This window comes from Canis lupus, chromosome 23 (assembly GCF_003254725.2).
Source record: "Canis lupus dingo isolate Sandy chromosome 23, ASM325472v2, whole genome shotgun sequence".
Lineage (NCBI taxonomy): Eukaryota > Metazoa > Chordata > Mammalia > Carnivora > Canidae > Canis > Canis lupus.
In genome coordinates this window covers 11,246,889-11,257,386 of record NC_064265.1, presented here as the reverse complement: position 1 = coordinate 11,257,386, position 10,498 = coordinate 11,246,889, and the positions used below count along the sequence as shown (strand labels likewise).

At 41.6% G+C, this 10,498-nt stretch overlaps 1 protein-coding gene across 1 annotated transcript in view; it reads left to right on the top strand.

Moving 5' to 3' along the window:
- The first annotated feature begins 8,624 nt into the window (after positions 1-8,624).
- ULK4 (unc-51 like kinase 4) overlaps positions 8,625-10,498 on the top strand; it is a 593,349-nt gene continuing 591,475 nt past the window's right edge. Inside the window, exon 1 of the mRNA XM_049099948.1 lies at positions 8,625-8,727. The gene's annotated coding sequence lies outside the window, so the exon portion shown is untranslated. The remainder of the gene's footprint in view (positions 8,728-10,498) is intronic.

The window sequence follows — 10,498 nt, the reverse complement described above, 5'->3', positions numbered from 1 at the left end:
GGATTCAGATAGATGTAAATGGGTTGATTCAGTGCTTCCATTGTGAGTGAGGGTAGTGGTGAGAATATCAGATGTTGCAGGAGAGAGAAACTGAAATAGTTAGCTCAAAGAGGGAAACAGTGAATTATCTAAGAAAATGTAGGATTTCCTGGACGCCTGAGAGACCATTTTAGGAGTGTGGGTTTTAAAATTAAAGCAGGGCTCGATCAGCATGATTGCGTATTTTTGGCCAACCACAATCCTCTGCTCCATGTTGGCATAACAGGGAGGAAGAAAGTTGGATTTAACCAGAGTTGGTTTTTCCAGTTGAGTTTAATGAGGAAAGACAGGTAGGTTGAGGGTAGAGTATACACAGGAGAGTATTTTAGTGATTGGGAAAGTAAAAATATGATGAGAGTGGTAGACAATGACAAAAGCATTTGAGGTGTGGGACAAAAAAGTAACCAGGAGAGGGTTGTAGGAGCAGCCAAGTGTTCAGGGAATAGTCAGGGGATTTGGTTGATGACAGACTGTAAGTCCAGAGGGCATAGCAGAAGGACCAAGAGGGGGCACAGTAGAAGAGTGTGTGGGAGACCGTTGCGTTAAATGTATCAGGATAAGATTACGAAAGGAATGATGTCCTAGGAGGCTTTCACTTCTTGTGGCCTTTAGGTACTGCCTGTGAATCCTGTTGCTCTTTACTTCTGGGCCTTTCTCTATCTAGAAAAGTGGATTTGCTATTTAAAAGTTCCCCCACTGGGAGGATTTCCTTTCATTTAGTTTTCAAAGCCATCTTTCTTTGTCTTTCATATCTATAATGACAAAGCAGTCCACTTTTGGTTGGTTCCAAGAAACCTTGGAAAAAGTTGTAAGCCAGGTTTGACTTTTTCTTCAATAGTCAACTCGTCAAAAGGAGCTCCCCAAGAGGAAAAAGCTGTGGGTTAAAAGGGGGTTTCTACGGGCACCTGGCTGTCTCAGTGGGCAGAGCACTCTTGATCTCAGAGTCACGAGTTTGAGCCCCATATTGGGTATAGAGATTACTTTAAAAAATAAAGCAGTTTCTTTCTTTCTTTAAAAGGAGAGTTTCTATGCATCAAGAGTAGGTGTGTTGGGAGTGTAACCAACCTGCTCAGGCAGCTTGCTAATGCCTTCAGGACACACAATTAACAAGGTGGTAATAACACTGTACACACCCATCTTAATGGTTTGGTGGATTATAAAACTCAGTTCATGATAAGCAGCTCATATCCCAAGGCTACTTAATATCTAATGGTATTTACCAGCAGCTTCTAAGAACTGTTTCTCAAAGGTAGTTACTTGATAAAAAGAGGGTGCCGTGTTTCAAGTTTATGGGTACCACCCCTGAGCTAGTGGTGTCAGGACTGATCACAGGATCCATCCACAAGTATCTGACACAGACACTTAGAGTAGCATTGCATCCATTGGAGTATATGGACCAAATCACAAAGCTTTTTGCTCATTAGCCACTCAAATTTGCCATCCTTTTCATATGATTTAGGAGACTCAGAGTAACACATCTGAATATTTTGCTTAGAAAATACAAAGAGGTCCAGCAAACATTGTGGATCTTTCTTAGTGGTAGAGATACAAGAAATGGTAATTTCCTCTTTGCTTTGAAGTAGGGACCACTGGCTAGTCAGATAATTCAACCAAATAAAAGGTATCTGAATTTTCTTAGGATTTCTTAAATCTTATATCCTATCCTCACAGGGGTAAGTATATATTATTAGGGAATCTAGAGGGCTTGTTACTTCTGTCTTTTCTGATTGTATCAGCATTATGGCCTCAATATAATGAATCTGTGTGATATCCTATAGGATGATGAAAGGGTCAATGTCACCATGAACTAAAGTGGCACAGAGCCAGAGTGGATATAATCCTGGTGCAAAATTTAAAAGTGCGCTAATTACTTTAGGAGGTGAAAAAAAAATGATTTTTTTCCCTTTTATATCCTGAGCTAAAGAAAAATGCATTAGCCAAATAACAAGTTTGTACCAAATGTTGAGGTTGATTTACTCCAATAAGGAAACCACATCTGGAAGAGCAACTGTGATATTTAAGACATCAACTGATGAAGCCTATGGCAATCTGTTGTCATTTTGCAAGATCTCTTGGTCAAATCAGTTTGGGTTTACTATTTCAAAGCCGGTGCCAAGCATTCCCCTGCCAGTCCAGGAATTTCCCTTTCTCTGGTGCACTGTTTCTATAATCAATGATTTCAAGTCTTTGGAAAATACTAGGAGGAAGATGCAAAGTATGTTTCTGTGCGTGGTGGAAGTATTTTTTCTCACAGGCACTTGGGCCTCCCATTCATTCAAAGACTCCTAATGCGTCTTAGGTGTGGCACTTGGGTGAGGGTCATGATTTTCCATCACCGTGTTTCAAATTATACCTCTGTTTTCCAGACCTAAACTTTTTTGGGGGTGGGTGGGAGGGAAGGGAGTCATACAAATCAAATAGCATCTTAGTACACGGTTATCTATTTTAGTAGTAGATATTACATGATCAATTAGCTCCACTTTAATATCCCTGTGGGTGAGCACATTGTTTATCTCTCCATCCCTGCTGGCTATTATGGTAACCATTCCCATTTTGTTTCTCCCTTAAAGTGAGCTAGATTTCATTGCCATAGTCCCCAGGCAGACCAGATATCCACTCCACATGTGCTCTGAAATTTTAGGGTCTTTCTTTAGTTTGCATCTATTCTTGGGGACCCGTTTCCACATTAGCCAGAGCTCTTAACTAGAAGCAACAGAAATGGACTTTGATTAAATAAAATGGGACTATATTGATAAGATACAGGGCAGTGCACAGAAATATTGGAAAGACTGGGGATTTGGGCTCAAAAAAAAAAAAAAAGAACCTCAGGAAAGAATAAAGAGAACTAAAGGACTATGACTAGGGTTAGGGTCAGAGCTATAACTGCAGTTAAGGTTAGGGTTAGGATCAGGGCTCAGATTGGGGCAAAGGATAGCTCAAGCTAATCTAGTGCTAGAATTATGTTTGGGATAAATCTAAAGTCAGGGTTACAATTGGGACTAGGATTAGATTTAGGGCTGATGTAGGTCTAGGGTTGAAACAGTAGATTTAGGGTTTTATGGTTTGGGCTAGGATTTTATGGCTTTTGCTAACTTTAGGACAAAGAAAACTATAGGACTGGAGCTGGGATTACTTCTAGTGCACTAGTTAGAATTACAGGTAAGGCTAGGGTCAGGCTCATTTGGTGAATGTAGTTCATGCTCCTGACTTTTCACCAAGGTTTTCGCTACCTTGCCAGCGTACTCATCCTCCATTTACTTCCTTCTGCTGAAATTGACTCTTATGTGACCAGTAACCACCTTAACCTTGGAAATTAGGCTGCTCATCCCTAGTAGCCTTCCACCAATATTTGACTGCTACTAGCATTCGAAAGTAAGTCATCTTCAAGGTGGAACCAACTCTGGGTTGTGATTTATGGTTCAGAGCTGCCAGTGGGTTCAGGACAGATCTTGTTGCCAGGCAGACTACATCTGCTTAGCCGTTCCTATGCCCTGTTTTAGTTTCCTCACTACCCTCTAGGAACACTTCCCAATAAATCACATGCACAAGAATCCATTCTCCGGTTCTACTTATAGGCAACCTAACCCAAGACAGCAAGCAATACATAACTCAAATATAAGGAGATTCATGTTCTGCCTGCCAAAAATTGACAATCACCCACAATGCATATCTTAAAAGGAAATCAAGATGCATAACCCCCATTGACTATGTATTCTACTATCTTTCTCTCTAGTTCCAGTAGATTCTGTGAGACAGGATGCTACCTTTTTGTTCACTGCTTTGGACTCTGGAGCCAATGTTTTTCTTGACGTACAGTAGACTGAGTATATATTTGTTGAATGAATGCATGGTTAATACATGTGATTCCTCTGATCCTGCTCCCAGACTGCTGTGAACTCCAGAGGGTCACCATGCCAGACTTTTTCTCTCATAATTTGATATTCTGCAGCCACAAGCTGGCTATTAGCATAGCTCAGAGCTTCAACTCTAAATGACTACCCATCACACATGGTGCACTGCCTTGTCTTAATCATCCCCCTCCCTAGGTTCTCATTGTCATCTTGCCCCTTCATTCTCTGCAGGTAATTTTTCTTTCTTTCGTGTTATAAAAATTTAAAACCAAATTATTCAGAATAATCTCCAATTACTTCACAAATAGAGATCTAAAATACATAAGCTAGAAATAGACCTTCATGTGCATATTTTAAAAAAGTGGTCTGGAGGCACCTGGGTGGCTTAGTTGGTTAAGTGCCTTTGGCTCAGGTTATGATCCCAGAGTCCTGGGGTCGAGACCCGCATTGGGCTCCCTGCTCAGTGGAGAGTCTGCTTCTCCCTCTGTCTCTCACCCTGCTTGTGCTCACCCTCTCACTCTCAAATAAAGAAATAAAATCTTAAAAAGAAAAAAAAACTAAACAACATTGGTCTACAATGAAAGAAGCATCACAAGTGCCCGAGGAAAAGGAGAATGTTAGTGCTGGGATAACTGGTTAATTATTCTGAAGCATAATAAACTTAGAACCTAATTCCCCAATGTTCACCAAAATCAATTCCAAATGGACTAAATAATCTGATGCAAAAACTGAACAACTAACAGTAGAAAAATAGGTGAATGGCTAATTTCCACATGGGAAATGTCTTCCTAAGCTTACAAATAATTTTTTACAAATCGCAAAGGAAATGTTAAACATTTGACATCACCCTATCACATGTGAATATATCCTCAGGCAGATAATCAGAGCTGCTTGCTGAGTTGGATGGATAAGAATATTCAGTGTTAACTGTGTACTAGGAAAGAGGAAAGGGAACCAGCCCTTCCCCTTTCAGAGACTGTTAAGGAGGTTGGCTTAATAACTTGGCTTGAGATTTGTTAAGGGAAAACTCAAAATTCAAATAATCTACAGACTCTTTGCATTCCTAAAAGTAACAATCAGAAGCAGACAGTATTTGTTTCAGGAAATTCCTTAACAACCTTCCTGCTGATGAAAGATTAGATCAGTTCCTCCAGAGGACGTGAGTAATGGGTCCATCAGATAATATGATGGGACTGAGACAATACTCCCCTGAAGACAAAGAAGGAAGAACATCAGTCCTGGACTGAGTAGAAGAGGAGGGAGGGGTAAAATGGAGCTACAGGGAAAGTCTGAGAGAGGAGGGTGGCACATAGCTGGGAGGCTTGCAGAATGCAGATGAGTCACACTACGTTTTGTCCATTTATGGGGATATGTATATATGTGTGTATGTATAAAACATATGTATATGTTATATATAATTTAAAATATATATTCATTTAAATTATGTGATGTGTGGGTAGAATAGGTAGTACAGTCTTGTGGTTTCAATTTGAACTGTACAAAGTATGCCTCTTCTACCCAGCCCTGCACCCACTCAGGGCCCCTCCAACAGTCAGTCAGTAGCTACTGGCTTCTTGTCTTTCCTTCAAGAGGTGTTGGAGCTATTCCTTGAATATATGGACAAATATCTACATGCATTCTTGTTCCTTTTTTTTCTCTTTACAAATGTTAATATATTATGCTCAACGTTAGGCATCTTTTCTTCTTCACTAACTAGTCTTGGAGTAGTTTTTGTTATCAATACACAAAGAGAAATTCATTTCTAACTTAATCAGTATTTTGCTGATAGACATTTGAGTTATCAGTTTTTAAAAATTATAGATGAGGCTGTACTGAATAGTTTTTTGCATATGTTATTTTTCTTTTTTTTGTAAAAATTTTTATTTATTTATTCATGAGAGACAGAGAGAGGCAGAGACACAGGCAGAGAGAGAAGCAGGCTCCATGCAGGGAGCCCGAAATGGGACTCGATCTTGGGACTCCAGGATCATGCCCTGGGCGTGAAGGCAGGCGCTAAACTGCTGAGCCACACAGGGATCCCTGCATATGTTATTTTTCAAATGTCATAATATATATGATTTGGACAAATTTTTAGAAGCACTGCTGGGCCAGTACAGATGGACATTTGTTATTTCAATATATATGGCCAAACCGCTCTGCCACCAGCAGTGTGCAAGTGCCTGCTTTCTAACACCCTTACTATGACTATATCTAATACTTTTAAGTTATTTCCTTTCAATGTTGTAACCTCTGTTATTGCCACACCATCAGTAAAATATGTTTTGCACAGTAACATGGGCTTTGGGGAAGGAAGAAGAAGAAAGCATCATCAGGTGCATGAAGGGGAGCAGGGTCAGAGGTGAATAGGATGTGCTGGAGATAAGATGGTGAGAAAGGAACAATTATTAAGGAATTTGTTGCAAGAAGTGACCAAAAAATGTAATTTCCCTGGAAATCTAGCCCATTCTGGAGTTGCCACAGTATGTGTAATAGACTTTAGAGTGATTACTTTTGTTATTAAAGGGAAAATACATCCCAGGAGGCTAGAAATTTTAAAGACTATATATAGGTTAATATTGGAAGGTTGAAAACCTCCCATACATAAGGGAGGTGGCATCTGGGTTTTTCAGTGTATTTACACTTTTAACCTGGTGCTAGAAGAATGATGATGCTCTCTCCCAGGCCTTCAGAGTGATGGAGTAAACTTCTTAAGGCTCCCAGATTTCAGCTTGGGTCTCCAGCATAGTTGATTCCCTGAGTTGGTAACCTGAGCATGGAACATATCATATCTTAGGGAGAGCTGGAGACCATAGGGCACCAGGGTCAGTTTCTGCGTCTAGTTCTCTGGGGGAAATTACAACCCAGAAGAGAACCACGGAAACCATCTCCCGCCCTCTGAATTTATACCTCCTGGTTAGATTTTTCCCTCCTTCTGTTTCATTCATTTCTGTTTTTATCTTTAATAATGTTTTTTTCTATATTTATTTCCACTGGGATCATTTTGTTGTTATTTTTCTAAGCTCACTGTCCCTGAACAAAACCTAGAAACAATTAATTGCCAAATCCACAATCATAATGAATAACTCCAAAACACCTTTCCCATGAAGTGGCAATCAGGATAAAGCAACATAAAAAGGTGTGGAAGATTCAGACATGTCAGTTAATAAGCTTGAAAATATGCATATGAAATTTTGAACACAACAAACAGATCTTCTTTCCAAACTCCTGTGGAACATTTAAAAATATTAACCATTTATTAGGCCACAAAGGAAATTTCAGTAGCTCCCCGAAACCAAAAACGTGCAGGCCAAAAGTAACAGCAGAATCTATCCAGTTGTTAATTAAACAAAGACCCAACTCTTAAATATCTCTTGGATTAAAGAAAAGAGAATGCAAACTATAGATGCTATACATTATACACTATAATGACATTAATAATTTTTAAGTTTTAGTCTGGTTTCTGTATCAATTGTTTCCTCCAAGTTACTTTCATTGATTTGCTATTTTAATTTCCTTCATGTTAGGGTCTTTCCTCACACATCTTGCTATTTCTGGCTATGTATTCACATGCAAGAGTAAGGCACTAAAAGGCTCATTCGGTGTTTATTGAACATTTTTGGGGATTATTAATCAGTGAAATTTATGTAGTAGAAATAAGGCACTGGGATAGCTCTTTTATTAGGAGATCTTCCTGTCTGCCAGGTATTAGGTAAATCTCTTTCCCCAACAGGAAATCTTGTCCATTATCCCACCAAAGATCAGAACACCAGCTGCAGCCATCATTTTGGGCAGAAAAAGCCACCGATTAGAAGGCATTCTTCATTCTCCACTGCTTTTGGCCTTTTACTTATGTCATTTGGAAAGTACTTCCAGGTTTTATCCTGAAAGCGGAAGCCACTGAGACAGGTTCCTGAGATTGTAAGAAAGGTTAGAACCAAAAAAAAAAAAAAAAAAAAAAATTGTGATTCACTTGAGATCAAAGCGATGCACAGGTCCTCTGCATACAGGTTCGCAAAGCACGGTCCCTGATAACATCTACATCACCTGATGGCTTGATAGACTTGCGCAATTTTGGGCCTCATCCAGAGCCACAGAACCAGAAGTTCTCTAGGTGGGGCTCAGAAGTGCGTTTCCACAAGCGTTCCACGCAATTCTGATGCTTCAAGTTTGAGAACCACTGAGCTAACTTGATGGAAGGAAGAGAGGAGCTGCTGTTAATGTGTCTGATGGTTGGAAATTGAGGACTTGGGAGTCTTAAAAGCCATAAGCAATCACCTCGAGATGGAGGATCTGGTCTGTTTTCTTACGTGCAAGAAGCACGGTGATCTATAGTCCTCTTTTCTAAAGGGTGAGGAACTCGAGAAACCCGCTTCTTTCTGAGCCATTAGTTACCCAGACTCCGTCGCCACGTCCTTGAGCTCGGCTAGCTTCAGAAAACGGAAGGAAGGAAACTGGGGACAGTATGGGACGGGGAGAAAGGACAAGGGCCCACGGTTTCAGTGCCTCCAGCTGCGCACCTACCGCCCCCGCTGGTCCCCTCTCCGCCCGCCCCCACACTTCCGGGCCCCAGCCAATAGCAGCCCAAACTGCTCAGCCAGTCAGCGCCGCGCGCTGCTTCCGGCGTTCTGCGTGCTGCCATGGAGACGGGATGGGCAAGTCCAAACGCAGAGGGGTGCTGGACCGCACCACCTGAAACTGCGCCTGCGCATTCCACTCTACTCCGTTGCTTCACCCCTAGCTTTGGCCAGTGGACCTATCCCGAAGGACTAGAGCCCAGGCGCGCGCCTTGGCGGGAGCGGTACCCTGGGTGGGCGGCTTCTTCCCGCTGTGCGTTCAGGTGAGTGGCACTGGCAGTTTTGGGGTCCACGAATTTGGGTTCGTGTCTTTCCGTGCGGGGGACACTATAGGCCTGAAGGGGCGCCATCCACCTGCCCTCCCTCCGTGAGCCCTGTGCCTCTCGCGTCTTGTTTCTTCCGGCTCTGCTTTGTTACCGTGTTACTAAAAACTTTATTATCTCGAGGCTTTGGTTTGGGGCATACGGGACAGCTCTTCGAGGACTTAGGTGTAGGGGGGTCGGGAGGCGCGTTCTATGGACGCCCCAGACTCGGAGTTTCCCCCATAAAACCTTGGCGACGCTTCCCGAGTTCTAAGCCGGCTGTGTAGACAGATGTCGCTGGAGGTAGGGAGGCAGTGAAAGCCGCCAGCTCGCTGGTCTTGAGCCTCTTGGAGTAGGGGAGCCGCGATTCAGCGCCTGGACTTTCGAGGTCAGACTAAGCTGAAAGCCTGTAGTTAATTCAGTTGTTAAGGAGGAGCACCTGTTGAATGCTTGGCACGGTGCCTGCCACCTTTTATGCCCTCGAAAAAGGTTGTTTTGGCCTGTGGTTAGCGAAGTTGGCGTGCACTACCCTTAACTGGAGGGTTAGTTAAACCATAGATTACTGGGCTCTGCTTCCAGAGTTTCTGATTAAATAGATCTGGGCCGGGGCAGCTGCTGCTAGTTGAGTTAATGATCTGAAGGCAGAGTGAAGTGGAGGGAAGGTTCTGGTCTTTATCCGCGTATCTCTAACACCTGGTCAGTTTCAGAGTTTGTTGAATGTAGGCCCGACTCCTGAATATTAGATGCCTCATTTGCTCATATATATGATTCGTTCTGGCTTCTTTGATAATACCTCGGTGAACTTGTAGATTGAAAGAGTCTTAAAAGACGCACCACGCCTTTAGAAGATGTGAAAGACTAAACTGTGGTGCCTGGAAACGCACACCCAATGAGAAAACGATAAAGGAACGCTAGGAAGTGATAACTGTGAAAGTCCGGAGAGTGATTGCTTTTGGAAAGGAGGAGGAGTTGTGATGACCATAGGCTCAGGAAGGGACTTCTGTAGTGGAGGCAAAGTGATATTCTTCATCTGGGTGGTGATCACAAGGGTGTCCCTCTTAAAATAATTCATTAACCTATACATTTATTTTGTGGGTTTTCCCTGTATTTGTGTTTTATTTCTCAATTGAAGAGGTTATGCATTAAAAAATGCATGTTAATAAGTGTAAGGTGAGAATGGCCTTGGAGTGAGCCAAAAAGAATCTTAAAGTCCTGGAGTTTCAAACTTGAAAGATAACTTAGAAGATCATCTGATCCAGTTCTTATTTTACTCTAAGGAAACTGAGCCGGGTAGAGGGGAAGTGCTTCTAGAGTAAGCTACCCTTATCTAAAGCAGACTTTGTAATTGATGCCTTTTGTTAATTTCAGGCTGTAGGGTCTGCTCAGATGCCACTACTCAGTAAAAGATTGAGGGAAAGAATTTGGCATGAATCAAATTCAAAATTTGAAGATTTAACTTTTTTCCCTTATGGCTTAAAACTTTATTTTCAAGGAACCAATTATTTATCTTATATAAAAACTTCAACACCTTATCATGGCATAACCTAATGTAGTCAATTAGCGAACATTAATTGTTCGCAATTGTTAATTAAAGGTTTTTGGTTATTTTTTTTTTCTAGCTAGATTGCTTTTCCATCTTAATATATTGTCAATTTAATCTTACTTTGGCTATATTACATACTATGTAATGTAATGTTGACCTGTTGCCCCAAAATTACTGCTGTCTGGGCTG